General features: G+C 34.0%; 1 long non-coding RNA gene across 3 annotated transcripts; it reads right to left on the minus strand.

Moving 5' to 3' along the window:
* Positions 1-202: 202 nt before the first annotated feature.
* LOC143265189 (uncharacterized) lies at positions 203-13,398 on the minus strand. 3 transcript variants are annotated; one of them, XR_013039418.1, is made up of 5 exons: positions 13,101-13,398; positions 9,002-9,378; positions 4,850-5,555; positions 3,247-3,790; positions 203-1,304 (listed from the first exon to the last, which is right to left on the minus strand). It is a non-coding gene; the product is annotated as an uncharacterized LOC143265189 (long non-coding RNA). The 3 variants fall into 3 exon arrangements; XR_013039416.1 differs by lacking the exon at positions 203-1,304 and having other exon boundaries at positions 2,998-3,790; XR_013039417.1 differs by lacking the exons at positions 203-1,304; positions 9,002-9,378 and having other exon boundaries at positions 2,998-3,790.
* Between the last annotated feature and the right edge of the window lie 6,900 nt (positions 13,399-20,298).

The following is a 20,298-nucleotide window of genomic DNA, read 5'->3' on the forward strand; positions in this document are numbered from 1 at the left end:
TAGATTTGAACATTTGAAGTTTTAACAGATCTGGAAATGTGCAAATTTAGAATGATTAAATCTGAGCATTTTAGGTGTTCGAAAATTTGAGAATTCGTAGATTTGAAAGTTTGGGAATTTAGAAGAAATTTGGTAAAAGTTTAAAAATTTGGGAATTTAAAAGTTTTTAAATTTAGAAATTTAGAATCTTAGAAAATTAGAGATTTAAATATTTGGAAATTCGGGAATTTAGGAATTTGTGCACTTCAAAATTTAGGAGTGTTTGAGAATTTAGAAACTAAAAATTTTATAACCATCATCCTACTCAACTCTTTATTACCGCGCAACTCTATGTCAAAACCACTTAAACTCATTCCTCGATAAATTCATTAATTTAATTTGTATTTAACAAGAATCATTCTCCTACATTCGCGTGTTGATTCATTTAGTTCATATTTAAAAATAATCATTCACTTGCATTCACATATTGGTTCATTTAGTTTATATTTAAAAATAATCATTCACCTACATTCATAGATTCATAAATTTATAATGGACCATATTCATACACCTATTACTACGCAACCCCATCTTAAAATCTCTTAAATCCATAGCTTCATGTCATAGGTTAATTCTTTGACACATTCATTAACTAAATGCATGCTTAACAATAATCTTCCATCAACATTCACAGATTTATAATGAAAGTTAAATTCATCTGGAATCATGTTCACATAAATAATCATTCATCTACATTCATTCTCACAATATTAAAGCAGGCAAGAAGTCCTGCATCTGCATGCTTGCAGTACGTAATTTAACATAAAATGAATAATAGAGCTAGCAAAAAAGTGTTTCGGAGAATGTCGCATTCAAGCAGTTTTTAAAGTGCTCCAACATCTTCCGGTGCATGCACATTGTCACCTTCCGTTCCGGCTATCATCCAAACGAAATATATTCCAATTGCATAATGAACGGCCGTTCTCTCGCGCATAACTTATGTAAATCGATGCCGCGAATGATTTAGATGATAAGCTGGATCACGGTATGTGGACCACACACGTCGACTGCTCGCACCTCACCCTTGAAATTGTATGTTGGCCACGTTAAATCGTTCCTCGAAGTAAATCTACCAAGTCGGTGACGCATGATTTATGGAGCCAGTGATGTGCACCAAAGGTACTTATGTATGTATACACTACAGGAACATCGAGAAATTTTCTTCTTCCAAATTGTTGTAAAAAATAAGCGACTTAGCGTAATTAGACATAACTTGATGTAATAGTAGAAGCAATTTGTCTTCAGTACTCTCTCCGGTACTGATTCTGAAAGATACAATTTAGGAGACCGGTTATTTAAATCGCATCTTTATGTGATAGAAGAGTGGCGGTAATAAATTAATTTATCCTTGAACAAAGGTTAATTATCTGCTAATAAATGGTTCGTGATATCAAGTGATTAATAAGGATTGACAATATTTCAATGTTGTAAATTTAAATTAATTTAACAATTCAATCAAATTAACACTGAAGTATTGAGAATGTATAGGGTGTGCTAAAAAAATGTGCTTCTTTATTAATTTGAATATCTGGGAACACAGAAAAATACGAACACGACTCACAAAAAAATCCAATCTGCTTAATAATTCATTATCACTCGTTAATTTATATTATTAGACTTAATATGTCAATAAATGGCTTGATCAACGTAGCATATATCTATAAAAGCCAGTTACAATGTGAACACATTTTGTTAATTACCTTATATATTCTCAATATTCAGGTTTAATTTCATTATTTGTTAAATTAATTTAACTTAAATTTACAATATTGAAATATTGCTAATACTAAAATGAAAGCACTGAAATGTCGATAATACATGTTAATTGTCTCATCTTTCAAATAAATTACTATCAAATTTATTTACTTAATTGTAAATCAATTAATGTTATACAATATTTTTATTAAATTCTTTTAATTTAATTAATTTAATTAATTAATGGTGTATACATATACTTAATTGTCAATAAATTACTACCAAAATTATTTCCTTAATTATAAATAAATTCCTGTCAAAATTATTTATTTAACTGTAAATGAATTACTATCAAATTTATTTGCTCAGTTGAGAATAAATTATAATATTAGTAAAAATATTTGATTAATTGTAAATAAATTACTGTCAAAATTATTTGCTAATTTGTAAGTAAATTAGTTGTCAATTATAATCAAAATAATTTATTATATTATCAACTGAAAGTATATTTTAAAATATTTTACGTTATTTAAATAGCTTCGTCGTATTAATCACCATAAGCCGCCGACAGAAAAAATTCCTTTAACGAATGTGTATTTGACTTAATGTTGACTAAAATCCGCCATATTTTAAAATCGGGACATGACATCGTGCTCGATATATTACAACGATCTCGCTAGTAACAGAGAAGCTTGTACAATACGAGTTGAAAGATAGAAACAAGCATCGTAAAGGAATAAACGATGTCGCGGGTAACTCAAATCAAACATCCTGCCGACAAGGATACCGACTCATTAAATGCTACGAGACTCTCCGTTACGAAGACTTTTCAATGTTATTTTATGAATCCGACGAAAACTGGATTCGAAGAAGTTTCAGGTAAAACCGTTGTAAGAATGAATGACTTTTGTATCATTCTACGAATAGTTGCCAGGATCTGATTGCTCTACGGGAGGCTCGTATAAATAAACTCTGTAGTTTGATCGAAGAATAGATTTGTAAATTTATGGATGCTGAATTGTTTCGAATGCTGAAATAAGACAGTAATATTCAGTTTTTAGAAAGATCTTCCGATAGGACATAAATAAGTGAAATAACCTACTTTTAAAGAAATGTCAGTGAAACAAATATTTTTTTAGTATCTCTTCCCGATTTGAATCTCGCTAAAACCAAGTTTTCATTATAACTTTTGTCTGTGTCTGAATTGTAATGAAAAGAGTAGTAAAGCATGATATGAGAAATAAGATGAGAAGTAACGTGTAATTTTATTTAATAATGAATTTTATTATCGAAGTTAACCCTGTAAATCTAGGTTGGATGCATACCAATTATTTTTTTTAACGAATCTAATCAACGATCTAACGCATTTGAACTTTACACATAAAAATGGCGTACTGGATATAATATGAACTTCCAATTTACGAATTTATGAAAAGGAGATATCGCCACATTTATGCAAACATAAATTGCATGCATCACTGATTTCACGATCTTGTAGTTCACTGATCATACCGTATTCGGTTGACACGTTGCGAGAGATTCTCAGAATTTTATACGGTTCAACCACATTTTCGTGGTATTCTTTTTGTTTCGATCCGTGTCATGGCATTGTGATTCGCGGTCTATTTTCGGCCGGCAAAGTCTAATTTTTCCAGTGTGCCAGCTCCGATTCGAAAAACAGGTACGATGATTACGTGGGCAGTCATTTCTCTTTGCTTTCGTTTGACTTTCATCCCGTCCCAACATTGCATTTCGTTGCAAATTAACCGACACGAACGTGAAAAGGCTCGCGGACGAACTGGCTCTTCTGCCTTCTTTGAATTTTGCGTGGTTGAATACTAATTTGTTGACACGCGGCGCGTTTAGGCGCCACGTCAGGCCGACCAAATTCCAAACGGCGCCATCGCGATATTTATTCAATGAAATTCCATGCGCTAAAGCTATTCCAAAGATATTCTTTATGTTTTTTGCTTGACGCTTCGATGCAGTTATTCCTTCACGCGTTATTAGTGGTATCCGCTTCCGCCAAACGTCACCGTCATCCTTTAACTAATATCTGCAAACCAAATTTTAGATTTATCGCGTCGTACTTACTGGCATTTTCTAATCAAATGCTTTATGGTATTTGCGGTTTTAATTTTAAAATATCATTGTTTATTTTGGATTCGGCGAAACAGTTCGCATATAATCATAGATTTGGGCTATTTCTTAAGAGAGTATCTCCATTAATCGGATGCAGGGTAGTAAATTTCCCTTTAGCGGAAAATTTGGAAAACAAACTTATCATTATAACTATATAGTGCACTTTATAGTACAAAAATTTATGAGTTAAAGAGTTTAGTAACTTGCCAATTTGTGGGTTTGAAAATCTAATAACTTGAGAATTTGAAAATTTGAGAATCTAAGCACTTGATAATTTGAGAATTTAAAAATCTACGAACTTGAGTATTTAGAAATTTGAGAATTTGTAAAATTCAAAATTTGGTAACGTTGAAGATGTAGAAGTTTGTATAAATAGTGAAAATTTAAAAGTAAACAAATATGGAACTTGAAAATTTGAAAACTTGGGAACATGGAAACTTTGAAACTTTAAAATTTTTAAACTTTAAAACTTTAAAACTTTAAAACTTTAAAACTTTAAAACTTTGCAACTTTGCAATTTTGCAACGTTGAAACTTTTAAACTTTTAAATATTGAAACTTCTAAACTTGAAAACTTGAAAACTTGGAAATTTGGAAATTTGAGAATTTGTGGATTCGTCGATATAATAATTTGAAAATTTGCGAATTGATTTATTTGAGAATTTGGTATTCCGATACGTTTTAAATTGAAAAATGAAAAGGTTTGGAATTTCGGAATTTGAAAACTTGGAAATTGGTCAATTTGAAAAGGTAATAATTTTGAAACTTAACAACTTAAGAATTTGTAGATTTGAAAATTATCAAGCATGCATATTTCCTGTTTCAAAATAAAAAATCTTAAAAGTTTCCACCCTCTACACTTTTACTTAGCCAAAGGTAACCTATGTACATTGCTCAAACATTAGCGACTTCGCATTAACAAGTCTATATACATAAAAATCCTTCTCATGAAGAAAATTCGTGTCAACACTTACTAGAGAATGTATGTCACCAATTTGCGTCTAGATCGAAAGCAACCCTTTACAATATGATCTTTTCTTAATGCGTGGGTTTCCGTAGAATGTTAACAGCAAAAATTGCGTGGTCCATGATGTTTCCTGGTGACCATATTTCATCCGCGTTTGCTATCCATTTCCATGAAGCGTGAATCTTTACCGAACGACCTTCGACCTTTCTTGCATCGTCGCTAAACAGCGATTTCACGAATTTCGACCGATTTCACGAATCGTCGACAACAGACGGTATTCCTATCTTGGTACTGCCATCATCGGGTCGACAATGCAAAGGTTATCGACAATGGCGCACGGCCAGAAATAGCAGACGGTGTGCATTGTGTTTAGCAGTGTATAGGATATCCGGATAGAGGATGTTCATGAGTGCCTAAGAACTTCAGATTCCGGATTTGTGGCCGTGAATCGTTCGCTTGCATCATTTCGCGGTTCTAGCCCAAATATTACGAACTTACGTAACTGTTCATTCTTCCTCGTGGGTGTGTAACTTGTGTTGAGGATACTTGTGTGCCACAATGAATCTTTGCGATTATAACAGTTCTTTCAACTATAGAAACTCATTCTGAAAAATTGCAGGTAGTAATCCTCCTTATAACTCGTTTCTGATCTACTGCCTTTCCGACCTTGACATTTACAGATGGACGAAATCGATCTAACCGGACCTTGCGACCTTTGCAACAGTTAATAGATTTCAATTAAACTTTGTACGATTATAGAGTATGCCGAATGCAATAATATCCTATAATTATAACACGCAACTTTCTATAATAACGGAGGAATTTAAGGGTAAAGATGTTGCAATGTATATTTGATTCTTTGGGATTTTATATATTAAAATATAGATTTTAGGTTAATGGAAAACTACTAGTTTATTTTCTTAGATTAATAGAAACTCAAAAAATCATACTCCTAATACTCAAAAATCAATTCTCCTAATGTAAAATCAATCTTTATTAGGGTTAGTCAAATATAAACCATAATTTTGTATCGACTTCTCATTTATCATGTCATCCATTGTCAAGATAAAAAGCAAAGCATTCATTATGTGAAATGTTTTTTTTTTTTAATTGAATGCTTAAGATCACATGCACCGTCTTAAGTTATTAGTGACCACATTTGATTTGGGACAGTGTCGTAAACCTATTGGTATAAAACGTTTCTATTTCTGAAATTATACATAATAACGACATTTATGATGAAATTAGCAACTATATTTTTAAACAGTAAAGTTTCACCAGTAAAAATGAAATACACAATATGAAAGTTGCTTGTAATATGTTACAATATCAAAGATATCATGTTCCAAATTAAAAACAGAATTAGTAATAACTAATACTTAACCAAAAAGTTTGAAACCTTGTTTATTTATTGTACAACATAAAACCTTGGTTAAATTCATAAAAACGATAAAAAATATCAACATATACGTGAGTAATGAAATTCAAGTTAAAAGACATCCAAAGAGAAGTCAAAATATATGCATTAAAAATGAGAAGAACATTGAGGCGATAAATATAAAATTTGTATAAATGCTATAGATATAAAATTCGTATGAAGGGTATAAATATAAAATTGCACAAGAAATATCGCAAAATGTATTAGACGAAGAGAAAGGTGGAAACATCAGAGAGAACGAAAGCAACGCAGAAGATATTATCGACTGGGTGTACAAACGGAAACAGAGATGAAACAAACATGAACAGAATGTGGGAGGGAGGAGAGTTGTGAAAATTGCCAGAGATAAATCACCAACCAGTAAAAGAAGTGTTGGTAGACCACAGAAAAGATGGAGTGACAACTTAGATGCGGAATTAACCGAGGAAGTTGCTGAAGGAAACAGGCTCCGGCCTAGCAAAAAAAGAGGAAGAAGAAGAAGTTTCTGTTAATTACGACCCGAAAGCAGAATTTTCTTAAGCTAATGTTGATCACAACATCTCTCTATTTTATATTAATTTCTCTAATTTGTATAGTTGTTCTTTGTTCATTGAACAAATTTTTATTATATTCCTATTACTCGATTCAAATATTCTGTCGAGTACGATAGGTTCCTTTGGGAAAATGAGGATATTAGGGAAAGAAATTTAGTGAGTAGATTATTTTTGTTGCAAAGTTTTTAAAATAAAAATCAGGAAATATAAGAATTTGGTAATTTAGGATCTAAATATTTGGAAATTTGGAAATGTGAGGAGTTTGAGAATCTAAAGATTTGAGAATTGGAACACTTGAGGGCTTAGATAATTGAAATTTGGAAATTTGTAAAATTTAAGAATTTGGGATATTATAATTTGATGATTTGATGATTTGATGATTTGATGATTTGATGATTTGATGATTTGACGATTTGATGATTTCATGATTTCATGATTTCATGATCTGAAGATCTGATCTGATGATCTGATGATCCGATGATCCGATGATCCGATGATCTGACGATCTGATGATCTGATGATTTAATTGATTGATTGATTGATTTTATAAGGGCCTCCACTGCTGTGATCATTGACCTCATGGTTTGATGATTTGATGATTTGATCCAATAATGTAAAAATCTGATAATTTAATAATTTGATAATTTAGGATTAGAAAATTTATAAATTCGGAAACTTAGAAACATAAAAAGATTTTATATCAGATTTTATAAAATTGATCAATTAATATACAACATCTTAACATTATTGTAAGGATATAAAATAATGTAGGATATATTGATATAAGGTTACTTACATTAGTTCTGTCATCAATAGAATTTCAATGCTCTTTAATGATACTGATTGTTTATAAAATTTTATTATAGAAAGCAGTCAGCTCTATAATGACTCTCGTATAACGATCAAGCTATAGCTTCATCAGACTACGGACATTACTGGGGGAAGTTGCGTCAGATGAAAAACAGATCGATCGAGTTTCCTCGAGCAAGACGTCTAGGAATTTCCACGCAAACGTAAAATTCAGCATTCATGTTTTCCTACCATCCTTTTTATAATAAATATAATGTCTTTGTCAAATGAGCAACAATATGTTACTAACTTATTAGTATATCAAAATAAAACATATATGTTCTATAACTACTTCGACTATTAAACTAATTTACTTGAAAATTTAAAAATTTTGCAATTTGGAAACCTAGAAATTTAGATATTTGGAGATTTAGTAATCTAGAGATCTAGGAATCTAGAGATTTAAGAATTTAGAGATTTAGGAGTCTAGGGATCTAGAGATCTAGAGATCGACAGATTTAGAAATTTAGAAAGCTAGAAATCTAGAAATCTAGAAATCTAAAAATTGGAAGAATTGGAATAATTGGAAAAATTAGAAAAATTGGAAAAATTGGAAAAATTGGAAAAATTGGAAAAATTGGAAAAATTGGAAAATTAGAAATTTAGAAACTGATTATACAATTTTCAAATTTTTAAATTCAAAAGTTTAGAGGTTAAGAAAATTAAAAATTTTTTAAATTCTAAAATTTGAAACTGTTGTGTTTGCAAATTTCTAAATTGAAAAATTGAAAAAGTATGAATTCGAATAGTTACATTTTTAAACTTTCAAATTTTGAAGTACGCAACATATAAACTTGATGGAAAAATTACTTTCTATATCGCCAGTTACTGCAACCCATTCCTAGCAACATAACAAAACTTAAATGTACCCATTAGTGTCCATCACTGATCGAAAATAATGCCGATTTTTGTTTCAGGATGCATAGACTCCAACGACGGTTGTGTATATTGATTTCAAATTAATTAATATTATTTCTAGATATTGACATTATGTATAATGAATATGTAGACGAAGCACATTAGAATGGTATATAAAGGTAACAAGCAATATTACAATATTAATAGTTTTTTATATGTGAGCATATAGCTTGGTCTAGAGTAATAAAAAATTTATATAACGTTCCTAATCAAATGATCAAAGTTGTACAAAACAATGGGAAATCTCAATAATTGATATTAAATTTGATAATATTATAAATAAAATGATATAATAATATAAATACATAAATAACATAACTGATATAGGGAAATACTAATTATTAATATCAAATATGTTAATTTTATTTAATTATATATAGAATATATAATTATATATTTTCTTCATTTTCAAAGATAATACCTTTCCAATTTTGAGTCTTTTGACTTGAAATTTTGAGAGTAGACTCATGAGACAGTCCACATTTGCTGTACAGATATTGATGGTAATCTCTGGACAAAAGTCTGGCGTCATTAACGTCGATCGTCGTCGAATCGATAAAAAAACTATCTTTTGGTATCGTTTACGGTAATTATTGACACATAGAATCGAGTGGAATCACGTTAAAAGCTCTGCAACTCATCGTTGACGAGAATACTTCGTCGTTATTGACGTCCGTTGACGTCAAATCAGCAATTGTCGGGTTTGGTATCGTTTCCGGTGGATTCAGACACATTTTATCATTTGGTGCGATTTTTTCTGCACGTTATTCTGATTCTACTTATGTATTTATAGACCCACTGAAAAAGTAAAGAAAAATGAAAGTAAAAATTTAATAAAAGCATCCACTATTTTGATATATACAATAAATCGAGACCTTTGGGAAATTGAAAGTGAAATTAAATCTAAACCGAGGGTCATCTAGAAAAGCAAAATTATGGCCCTCATCAGCCGTCATAAACTGGTAACAATTAACCTAACTTGCGCATTAAATTTATTTTTCCACATAATAAGTCATGTAAAATTTGGTTCAATCCATGTTTTTGTATATTTTATAACTCATTAACATCAAATATCTATTTTCATTTTTCCTAACAAAGAAATACAACTGAATAATTTGAAAATACTCGATATGTTTAATAATATCATCTTTAGTAATCGTATTTGTTATAAAATATCTATACATTTTAAAACTTCATTTTAAAGTATATTAATAATTTCAAATTAATGGAAGATATAGTATTTCTAATTATACGCATATTTTACAATAAGATGCACTGTAACGATACATATATTTTGTAATAATGTAAAAATTACACATTTCTAAAGTAAGTGTTATTTTGCTAATACAATTAATTCCATCTAGAATCTGCAAATGTCAAGCCGTGCGATGTCAACCGTGGTTCGAAATCAACGAATGTTCACCGTGACTGAGCGCGTTCAGACTCGACGATTAGTTAACGCGACTTTACTGTGCTTTTGTTGTCACGAGAAATAACTTCGAATTACTTTATTTTCTGTATTTTACATAGTCCGTATATTCTACAGGTTTTATTCAGTACAAAGATTTCCATACATTTAGTACTCAGTAGTTCAGAATATATAGAAAACGTAAAGATTGTTTTAGCATACTAAAATAAAAAATATAGGGTGAAGTGGGGTAAGTTCGTAAACGAGGCAAGCGCGTATTAGGCTATTTTTATTACAATATGAGCGAAATTTTTCCATTTAGTATGTTTGTTTCCTTGTTTTGTTTCACTATATCCTCTTTTATATTTCAACTAAGAGTACTTGTTTGTAGTATAGAGTATTTACATAATGCAGTAAAAAGCATTTTATAGCAGATTTGTTAATAATTCTGCTCTTGCGCCATTGCACATGAAATAATGTTTCAAAGTGTTTAACTACAAGTTACGCTCTTATCCCATTTTCGGGGAAAGTGCAGAGTAGTTGACATTTTAAACAATTTTCCATCAAAATCAAAATGTACAAGGAAAATTAAGGTCCTATGTTTCGTGGAGTTGCAAATATATAGTTAGAACAAGAAATACAGTCCATTCATTTTTTTAAATAATCTCTGTAATTGTTGTCTTTGTTCATTGTATATAGACATTGATTCTCGAAATTCTGAACTGGCTTGCACCATCTCTGAATCTCTATCCCGTGTCTTCACCAAACTTCCTGTGGTGCTTTCCGCGAAGTCAGAGATGAGACCTATCAAGGGGTCCTCTCATTAAGCATACTTCAAGGACGTGGGTTCCCAATATATCGGGCTTGAACCATATACCAGTTACCACGTGCACCACAGCAGCAGGATTTATGGCGGGCATACAATGGAAGTGTCTACGGTTGTTCAAAACTAACCTGTCATGTCTTTTCAAAGGTCAAACAACCACTTTGATTGGTTACCTTTGATGACATTCATGCTAGACCAACTTCTGGAAGCTCAAACGCTAATCAGATTGGACAGGTCAGAGAGATGAATCGGTTTACAAGAAACCGGTAAGAGAACAAGTTCAGTTCAGGCAATTGTAAATATTACTTCAATCTATAACGAACAGACACATTCAGAGTTTAGAGTTTTTCGAATTGACGATCACAGATAGTCGATTAGCTTTCGTTACGGAGCAGTGTTTTTTTGCAATCAGATTCCAACAACATCTTTCTTTATCAGGTAATATTTCATTAAAAAAAAGGCATTGATAACATATTGAAACATCCTTATTACTTGTTAGAAGTAACGGACAAAACAAATGAACTGCGCTTTGCGCGTTCGAAAATTTTCAGGTGGCCATCGAATCCCGAGATGAATATCCGACGCCCGAAGCGCTTAAAATAAAAATTTTAGAAGAGAGCGCTGCGCAAACCGATAAGGCAAAGGAGTCCAGTGATAGCGCGATGTGGGTAAGAAAATCGACCAAGCCGGACAGGTCAAGCACAGCGCAGTGGAAGCGCTGTGATACCGCAACAGAAGAGTCAAACAAAAACGCGAAGGAAAAGCTACGCTGTTTCCGCTGTAAAAAGATAGGACATCGAGTTTCGGAATGCCGCGGATTGTTCCGCGGGCAACGGCAATCAACTGCGGGGACGGCTAAAGAAAATTTTTCCAGCAGCAGTGAATCAGGAGCGAAGGAAATCGCTTTCCAGGCCGATCAACGCATTCGCGAAAAAGGTGCAGAAGGGAAATGAGCGGCGACGCGTCTTCTTTCGTCGAGATGAAACCGTCAACGTGCGACACGTTAAACCTCGCTAGCAGCGCGTCAACACAGGTGGAAGGTCAAGGTACAGTGCGATTATCCATAAAAGACTCGAATTCGTGAAAAACTATAGAACTCCGCGACGTGTTGTTCGTTCCCGACCTTCGCATGAACCTTATGTCGGTTGCGAAAATTACCGATAAGGGATGCAGTGTTCTGTTTAGAAAACATAACGCCACCGTGTTTGCGCCCAACGCACAGTGGTCCCAAATCGCGAAAAGCTGGCCAAAATATGAAGGAGTATTTCAATTTTAATGAAACTTCGTATCTAGGGGTTTTCGAGGTCACTCATTACAAATCAAAAGTCAGAATTACGAAAAACAAAATGGCGGATTCAATACGGACGTTGAGTATTAAAAAAAAAACCAAAAAGCTGACCAAAATATGAAAGAATTATTCTATTTAGCTGAAAATTTGTACAAAGTGGTTTTCGAGGTTACAAATTAACGACAAAATTATGAAAAAAATAATTAATTACGTTCATTAAATTACTTTGTGTTCAATTCAAATTACTTTTCAGTGCAATGAATATTTGTTTCTTTGATAGAGTAATTTCTTTAGAAATTGAAATATAAATATAAATATTATACTAAACTATATTTTAAACAAGTTTAATCTTTCCAGCAACAATGTAATTATAGACGCACGCGCTAACATATCAATACGTCTTTTATTTATAATGTTAAATTCTATAGACCGATTTATATTATACTTTTTTTAACAATATTTATAATAATCCTGTGGCGTCCATATCAATATTCGTAAAAAGTTATGGAAAAACTGATGCTGAATATTCTTAAACTCAACGTTTATTTGCTTAATTGTACTTCGGCATTATGTGCCCGGGGGTCACGTATACCTGAATGTTGACCTCTTCCCTATTTGTAATTTCTATGCAGGTATGAAAAAAAGGAGACAAAAATAGTGAGCGAATGACTAATTGTATGACAGGGAGAAAGAGAGAAAGAGAGAGGCGAACACGCATGAATCAGCGGCAAACACAAGTATTTACATTTTCAAACGTTCATTAAGACTCAAGGGGCAGATATGGGCAGCATTTTTTTGTTAATTCTGATGCATTATAGTCTTAACTAAATATCACAATTGGTTTTTTAGCCCAACTCCATCTAACTCATAAACTTTTCCCTTTTTTTCTAAATACCGAGGTCGTCACTTACTTGAATTTTTATTAAAAAGCGTTGTTCAATTGTCGCATTATACTTTGTAAGATTTGATCTTGTAATATGTCTATGAATTCTACTTACCTTTAGCTGTGTTTTCCATTTTACAGAATCAAAATTGATGCACTGGGGACCGAGTTACAAATTTTTCTAATGAACTCTATTTTTACTGAATTCGCGCGCTAGGTATTGCTCGAACGAAAGTCAATTTCCTACTAAAATACCAATGCAGGTAGATGAACTGGACAGTTGTACCTTTTAGAACTGAAGTCATAAACTATCAGTGTACCCAACCCAATAGTTAAAAGGTAAAAATTGAATACTTCATTTTTCGACTTTTGGCCAGCTTTTCGCGATTTGGGACCACTGTGCGACGGGGAAACAGTTTTCACCGCTGACCGACGCGATAATTTATATTATGCACAATCCGCGTTTTTTGTGAACGATGCGAATTTAAAAACGGTAAATGATATGGAATTGTGACATCGGCGTCTCGGTCACGTTAACGAGGAAAGTTTGCGGAAAATAAATCGCGATAAAAGTATACGCGGCGTTTCCTTCGGAAAAGACGAAAAACTCCCTACTTGCGAAATCTGTTTGCGCTCAAAAATGACTAAATTACCATTTCCAAAAAGATCGAACCGTGCCGTAGGTGTTCTCGAGATAGTGCACACCGATATATGCGGACCGATGAGCGTCGAATCGATCGGCGGCGCGAAATATTTTATATTATTCATTGATAATTATACGCGATGGCGCGAAGTTTTCTTCTTGAAACAAAAGAGCGAAGCGTTATCTGTTTTTAAAAAGTTTAAAAATTTTGCTGAAAATCAAACAGGCGCGCGAATAAAATATTTGCAGTCCGATAATGGTCGCGAGTTTCTTAGCAACGAATTCAACGAATATCTAAATTCTTGCAGCATTAAAAGACGATTGACCGTAACGCACACGCCTCAACAAAACGGTGTTGCCGAACGTAAAAACCGGACATTAGTTGAAACGGCGCGATGTTTACTTCTCCAAGCGGGACTGTCGAAGCGATTTTGGGCTGAGGCGATAGCGAATGCGAATTATACGCGTAATAGATTACCGTCTCGCGCTCTCGACGGCGACAACGCTGATTATCGTTGGACAGGTAAAGTATCGGACGTGTCGTATTTCAAGGTTTTTTGTTCGAAGGTCATAACCCGAGTTCGAGACCGTCAAAAGTCGAAATTCGAACCGCGCGCGCAAGAGGGAATATTCCTCGGTTATTCGGATGAAACAAAGGGTTTCAGAGTATGGCTTCCTGACGAGAACCGCGTTGATATATCTCGAGATGTAAAATTGGCAGACGAGACTTTAAAAGGGCCACTGAAAATAAATTGCGAAGAGCGAAAAACGAGAATTCGTATTCCGAAAATCGTGTAGAGATAGATATTCAAAATGATAAAACAACCTCGAAAGTCGTGGAAAGCAGGGATGAGTTGAGAGACGATAGTCAGACAGTCTATCGTGAGAATAGTATCGTTGAAGTCCCCATAGATTCTTCGCAACAATCCGATTCTATTCCGACACGCGTAAACGAAGTCAGGTACCGGGTGGTAGGCCACGAATTGTCCGGGCTGGGAACCGTGGTAGGCCGAAGAAAGTACGCGGTACGGTCGAAATTCAAAACGATATTCAAAGCGATTCTCAATCTGAAGGAGAGAACGAATTATTCGAAGACGCCGTGTCTTCGCATCCGACGGAATCAGCTGGTATGGCCGAGATACCGCTGCAAACCGCGCTTCCGGCCCGGATAAAACACAATGGCGTGTCGCGATTCGGGAAGAAATAGCGGCGATGTTAAAAAACGACGTACGGGAAATCGTTGAACGCCCTCGCGATCGCGAAGTCATTGGGTGTCGCATGGTTCTTCGCGACAAAATAAACACCAACGGACAGGTGACGCGGAGGAAGGCGCGTCTAGTCGCACGCGATTTTGCTCAGCGCCCGGGTTTAGATTACGAAGAGACGCACGCGCCCGTTACGAGATTGAGCTCGATACGATTGATAATAGCTCTAGCCGTCGAATACGATATGCAAGTCATCAATTAGACGTATCAACTGCGTACTTGAATGGAAAAGTCGATAAAGATATTTTCATGACGATTCCGGACATTCTCCCCGACGCGTTGCGCGACATTATATCGGACGGACCCGTAGAATATAGTGATAAGGCGCGAAAAATGCTAAACGAATTATCGAGCGGCGATAAAGTTTGTAAAATAAAAAAGGCTCTATACGGTTTGAAACAAGCGGGTAGGCAATGGAATAAACGCCTCGACGAACAATTGCGAAACATGGATTTCGTCCCCCTCCATGCTGATCCATGCGTGTATATATTGCGAAAGGGGAAGCAATTTCTCGTTCTTGCCGTATATGTAAACGATATAGTAATAACTGCGGAAGATTTTAAATGTTAAGAAACAACTCATGCGAAAATTCGAAACGACGGATTTAGGGAAGATCGGACATTGTTTGGGTATCGAATTTGAGCACAACGGTACGGAAATAAAAATGCGGCAAAGCGCGTACACGAAAAGAGTATTAGAAAAATTCGGCATGTTAAATTCGAATCCCGTGACGTTACCGATTGATCCTCCCCAGAAGCTAACCAAATGCGAAAGACAAAGCGCCGACGTTAAAAATTTTCCGTACAGGGAACTCGTCGGATCCCTTATGTACCTGGCTACGGTCACACGCCCGGATATAGCTCATGCGGCCAGCAGTTTCAGTCAATTTAATTCGCGCTATGACCGACAACATTGTATCGCGGCAAAACGCGTACTACGTTACTTAAAGGGAACAATTGATCACGGGATACGATTCCAAAAAGACGATGGTATATTAAGGGGTTACGTAGACGCCGATTGGGGGTCGAGTTTGCACGATCGAAGGTCATACACCGGATTTATTTTTATGTTAAACAGCGGACCTGTAAGCTGGGAATCGCGAAAACAACGCAGGTCGCGCTTTCCACGATGGAAGCGGAATACATGGCATTGTCGGAATCGACAAAAGCAGCAGTGCATCTGCAAAGTTTTTTAAAGGCCATAGGAATTTTTAAGTAGAAACATGTACCGATATTCAACGATAATCAGAGTACTATCGAATTGGCCAAAAACCCAACTTTTCATAGCCGTTCCAAACATATAGACATTAGACACCACTTTGTAAGAGAAAAATTAAAAGACGGCGAAATAAAAGTTTTTTACAAAGCGTCAAACGATCAGATCGCGGATGTATTAACAAAAGGTTTAACCGGCTCGCGTCATCAGAAATGTATCGTATCTTTTATGTATAGCGATCGACATTATAAATAAATGCGTTGTAGTAATTAATTCGCGAAACATTGTATACACCAGCGATAAGCGTACATCCTTGTTTTGAGGGGGAGTGTTAGAAGTAACGGACAAAACAGATGAACTGCGCTTTGCGCGTCCGAACACGCATCACGATCCTTTGTCTAGCAGTTACAGTTATGTATACCTTCGTCAACGAAGCACCGCGCATTTTTGTAAAGACACATTCATATAATTAAAGTATTTTCCGTTCACCTCAGCACTGCAGTTTATTTTCCCGAAGCTAATCCTAACATTACTGTAAAAAGAGTAAGGAAACACGAAAAGCGCGGGACTTAATCCAAAAGATTAACGATTAAATTCGCGTTATTGTACATCCTAGTTAATATTAATTAAATAGTAGTAATTGTGCAAAGCGTTCAATATCGACAGCGTTAAATATTTACATAGCAGTCTGGAAATACTTACGTTTAAATACCAACTTTACAAAAACCAGTCTGCACTTACCCCACTTCACCTTACTAAAATAAAAAATATAAGATATCTACATTCTCTGGAGTTTTATTACAAAATATTATATATTTTGCAATTTAAAAAGATAGCTAATCACAATTTAACGAAATTTATTTATTAATTGAATTTTTATATTAATTTATCACATGTGCTGGTTCCGTAGCTAAAGTTGAACTGAAAATAAATATACTAGCAAGCAACATGGTTCACACGAAATGCTGTTGATAATACAAAAGAGGAAGGTGAACAAGCACATACTTGATATTTTATCAAGTATATTATTTCTCATACTTTCAGGCTCAATATACTTGATACTTTCGGAATTAAATTCCCTGGATTTTAATAATCTCGAACCAGTAGAAGATACATTTCTAGTTATACAGGTTGTCTCACAATAAGTGTAGGTCCCGTAAATGGGGGTTAACTGACGCGATTCTGAATAAGATTTCCCTTTGCAAAAATAGGATTTGAAACTTCGTTTTTGAATTATTAAGTAAAAACACGGACCAATCAGAGCCTGAGGATTAGAAGATTAGAAGCGAGAGCAAAAGGTTCGAGCCTAGGAATAAAAAGCCCTTACATCAAATCTCAGTTAATTAATGAACAGCACAATTACAAATAATGTTCACTTATTCGTTTGTCATGAGTAAGCAACAGAATTAGTTATGTATAATTAACAGAAGTCGAGTAAATTAAATTTCTGTAACTTTAGATTTACATAAAACTTATAAACCATGTATATTTTACAACTAAAAATTATTAATTTCTGAAACAAGTAAGCGTCATTCTGGAAATGTAACTAATTCCGCCTAGAATGTGAAAATGTCATACAATGCGGCGATGATTTGTAACGCATTTTCCGCGACTTACGCACAGCGTCGATCCCAAAAAATATAGTATGATACAAGCGGAAACTACGATGAAAACCCACGCAGTCGACGGAATTCCCCCTATTCGGACAATCTGATCATCGATCCAAATCTCGAAGATTCAGAGGAAAGAGGGTTCTCTGTACGCAAAGAAGCTACCAACGGTTACGGTCTCGTTCGACCCCTATGCTCGTCGTACGCCCACTCTTGTGAATCAGTGGATGAATGAATCAACTTTGCCCCACTTTTCCAAGCGTGGGTGTACCGTATCAGCCAACTCGTCTGACATTTTCACGCTACAACCACCCTCTGGCCAGGTCAGCATCGCGGCGACGTCGTGGGCGTTGCTGACTCTATATCTACCCACGTAGTAGACAAAACTCTAGGTATACAACCACGCAAAAATCCATTTCCAAGCTTTCATTGGACGCGAGAAACAAAATCGTAACGTTGCGAATACAAGACCATTACACATTATGCAGGATAAAGCCGAATTTATTATTAATGAATGGGAGCCTATTTCTGTAGAAATGAATATGATGTGGGAGAAGATTTAATATGTTTTGCAATTTTACAATTACTTGTATGAAATAAGAGACAAACAAAAATTTAAATAAAAAAAGATGAAGAGAAAATTTTGGACGAAAACAACAAATCGAAAATATAACATAGTTAGGACTTGAAGTGTCTTAAGGATGCAATAGAGCTTTTGAATATATAAATATTAAGACGAATAGAGTTAAGGTAATTGCCGATTCAACTTATGCAATTAAAATAATCGTATTTGTTGAATTGAAAAAAATAATATTGCAGTTATGGAGACAAATTTAAGTGTAGTAAATTTGGAGACAAATTTAAGAAAAGTTGAATTATTATTTGGCAAGATATTGCATCTTTCATTATTTTACACAGGTACATTGTGTATTTACAAATGATGGTATTACTCCTACGAGACTTACCAGATACACGACTCGTACAATTTGTTAAGTAATATTCAATATGAAACACATTTTTGTCAAGAATCATATCCCTTGCCAAAAAACGCATTTATTAAAATTCGATATATCTTTCAAAAATAAGATACGTTTTCTTTTACGACTAACAGCCAAGAGTAATTCTGCCATGCGTAGGAAAAATATGGCAACCGAAAGAAATAAAACTTTCCACGCGTTGATTTTTAGGATTTGGATTTGTTAATTTGGGAAATGGGTTAAAAATTTCAACACTTTGGACTTTGAAGATATACGGATATGGAAAGTTGGAAATTTAGCGAGCCAGGAATTTGGGGATCTAGAAATTGGGAAACATAAATTTAGGGATCTAGGAGTGCGAAGAACTAAGAATTTACGGATGTGGGAACTTGGGGGCGGAAGTATTTGGACAACTTTGGATTTAGTAACGTACGGAAGAAAGGATACAGAGTTCTGGTGGTCAATGAAATTGGGGATTTAGAAATTTGGTAACTACAGATATAAGAATTTTGGGATATGACAGTCTATGAATTTTAGAAACTCAGAAATTTGAAGTCTTAGGAATTTGGGGATTTAGGAATTTGGTAACATAAGAATTTGAGGATCCCCTGATCTAGAGATGTAGTATTTCAAGAACTCAGAAATCAAGAATGAGAAAATTTTTGAATATAAATATTTAAAAATCGTGGAATTTAAGGACGAGGAAAAGGAATGGTAAAAATAGAGAAAGTTAATAATATATAAATTTGAGAATTTAAGGTATCAATTGTTTGGAAATCTAATAAGATTAGAAATTTATATTCATATATTGATCTATAATTCAGCTTATGTTAGAATTTTAGAACCGAACTTTATATGTATAAATATTAGTTAAAGAGAATATAATCTAAAATCAAATATATCTTAATACATAAGTTTTATGTTTTCCAAATTTTATCATTCTACGATTATAATATATTAGCAAATATACAATTTAATAGTTAATTCATCAATAAATTGATTCTTCGCATTTTGCATAAAAAAGCCAAGAAATTATGCTGCTAGTTATTTAAAATTTACAATTTATTTAAAAATTATTTAAAATTTGATGCTATTCCATTTAAGCATTATAAATTACAAAAAAAATGAACGATTGACAAAATACGAATGTTTCTTTATTACTCACCGTACAAGTATACATATATGGGCAATAACTTATTAAATCAACTTACAAAGACTACTTTAAGTGATTTAAAGGCCTAGTTTTAGATAAAATCTACAGCGAAGCACGTGCGAAAAGAGAATCCTTATCCATCAAATGTAGTTATCATGATGCCCACGAATCATACAGACAGTAAACCAGAATCGAATCGTCTTCGAACCGTCGTTTGCTTGCTAGAGTATTTGTAATATTTATCTGCGTAACATCGTCCAAAATTGAAGATGACAATACGGCGAAACGTAGGCGGTTTGTAGTTGCCGAAGAGAAGGATATCTATCCAACAGCTATATACGGGGTGTCCCACGCAACTGGGCCAAATTATAGTTTTAAAAGGCTAATATATAAAAACAATTTTCATTATACAGTGTCAAAGATGCTACAAATAAACACCACTCTAATTGT

This window comes from Megachile rotundata, chromosome 9 (genome assembly GCF_050947335.1).
Source record: "Megachile rotundata isolate GNS110a chromosome 9, iyMegRotu1, whole genome shotgun sequence".
NCBI lineage: Eukaryota > Metazoa > Arthropoda > Insecta > Hymenoptera > Megachilidae > Megachile > Megachile rotundata.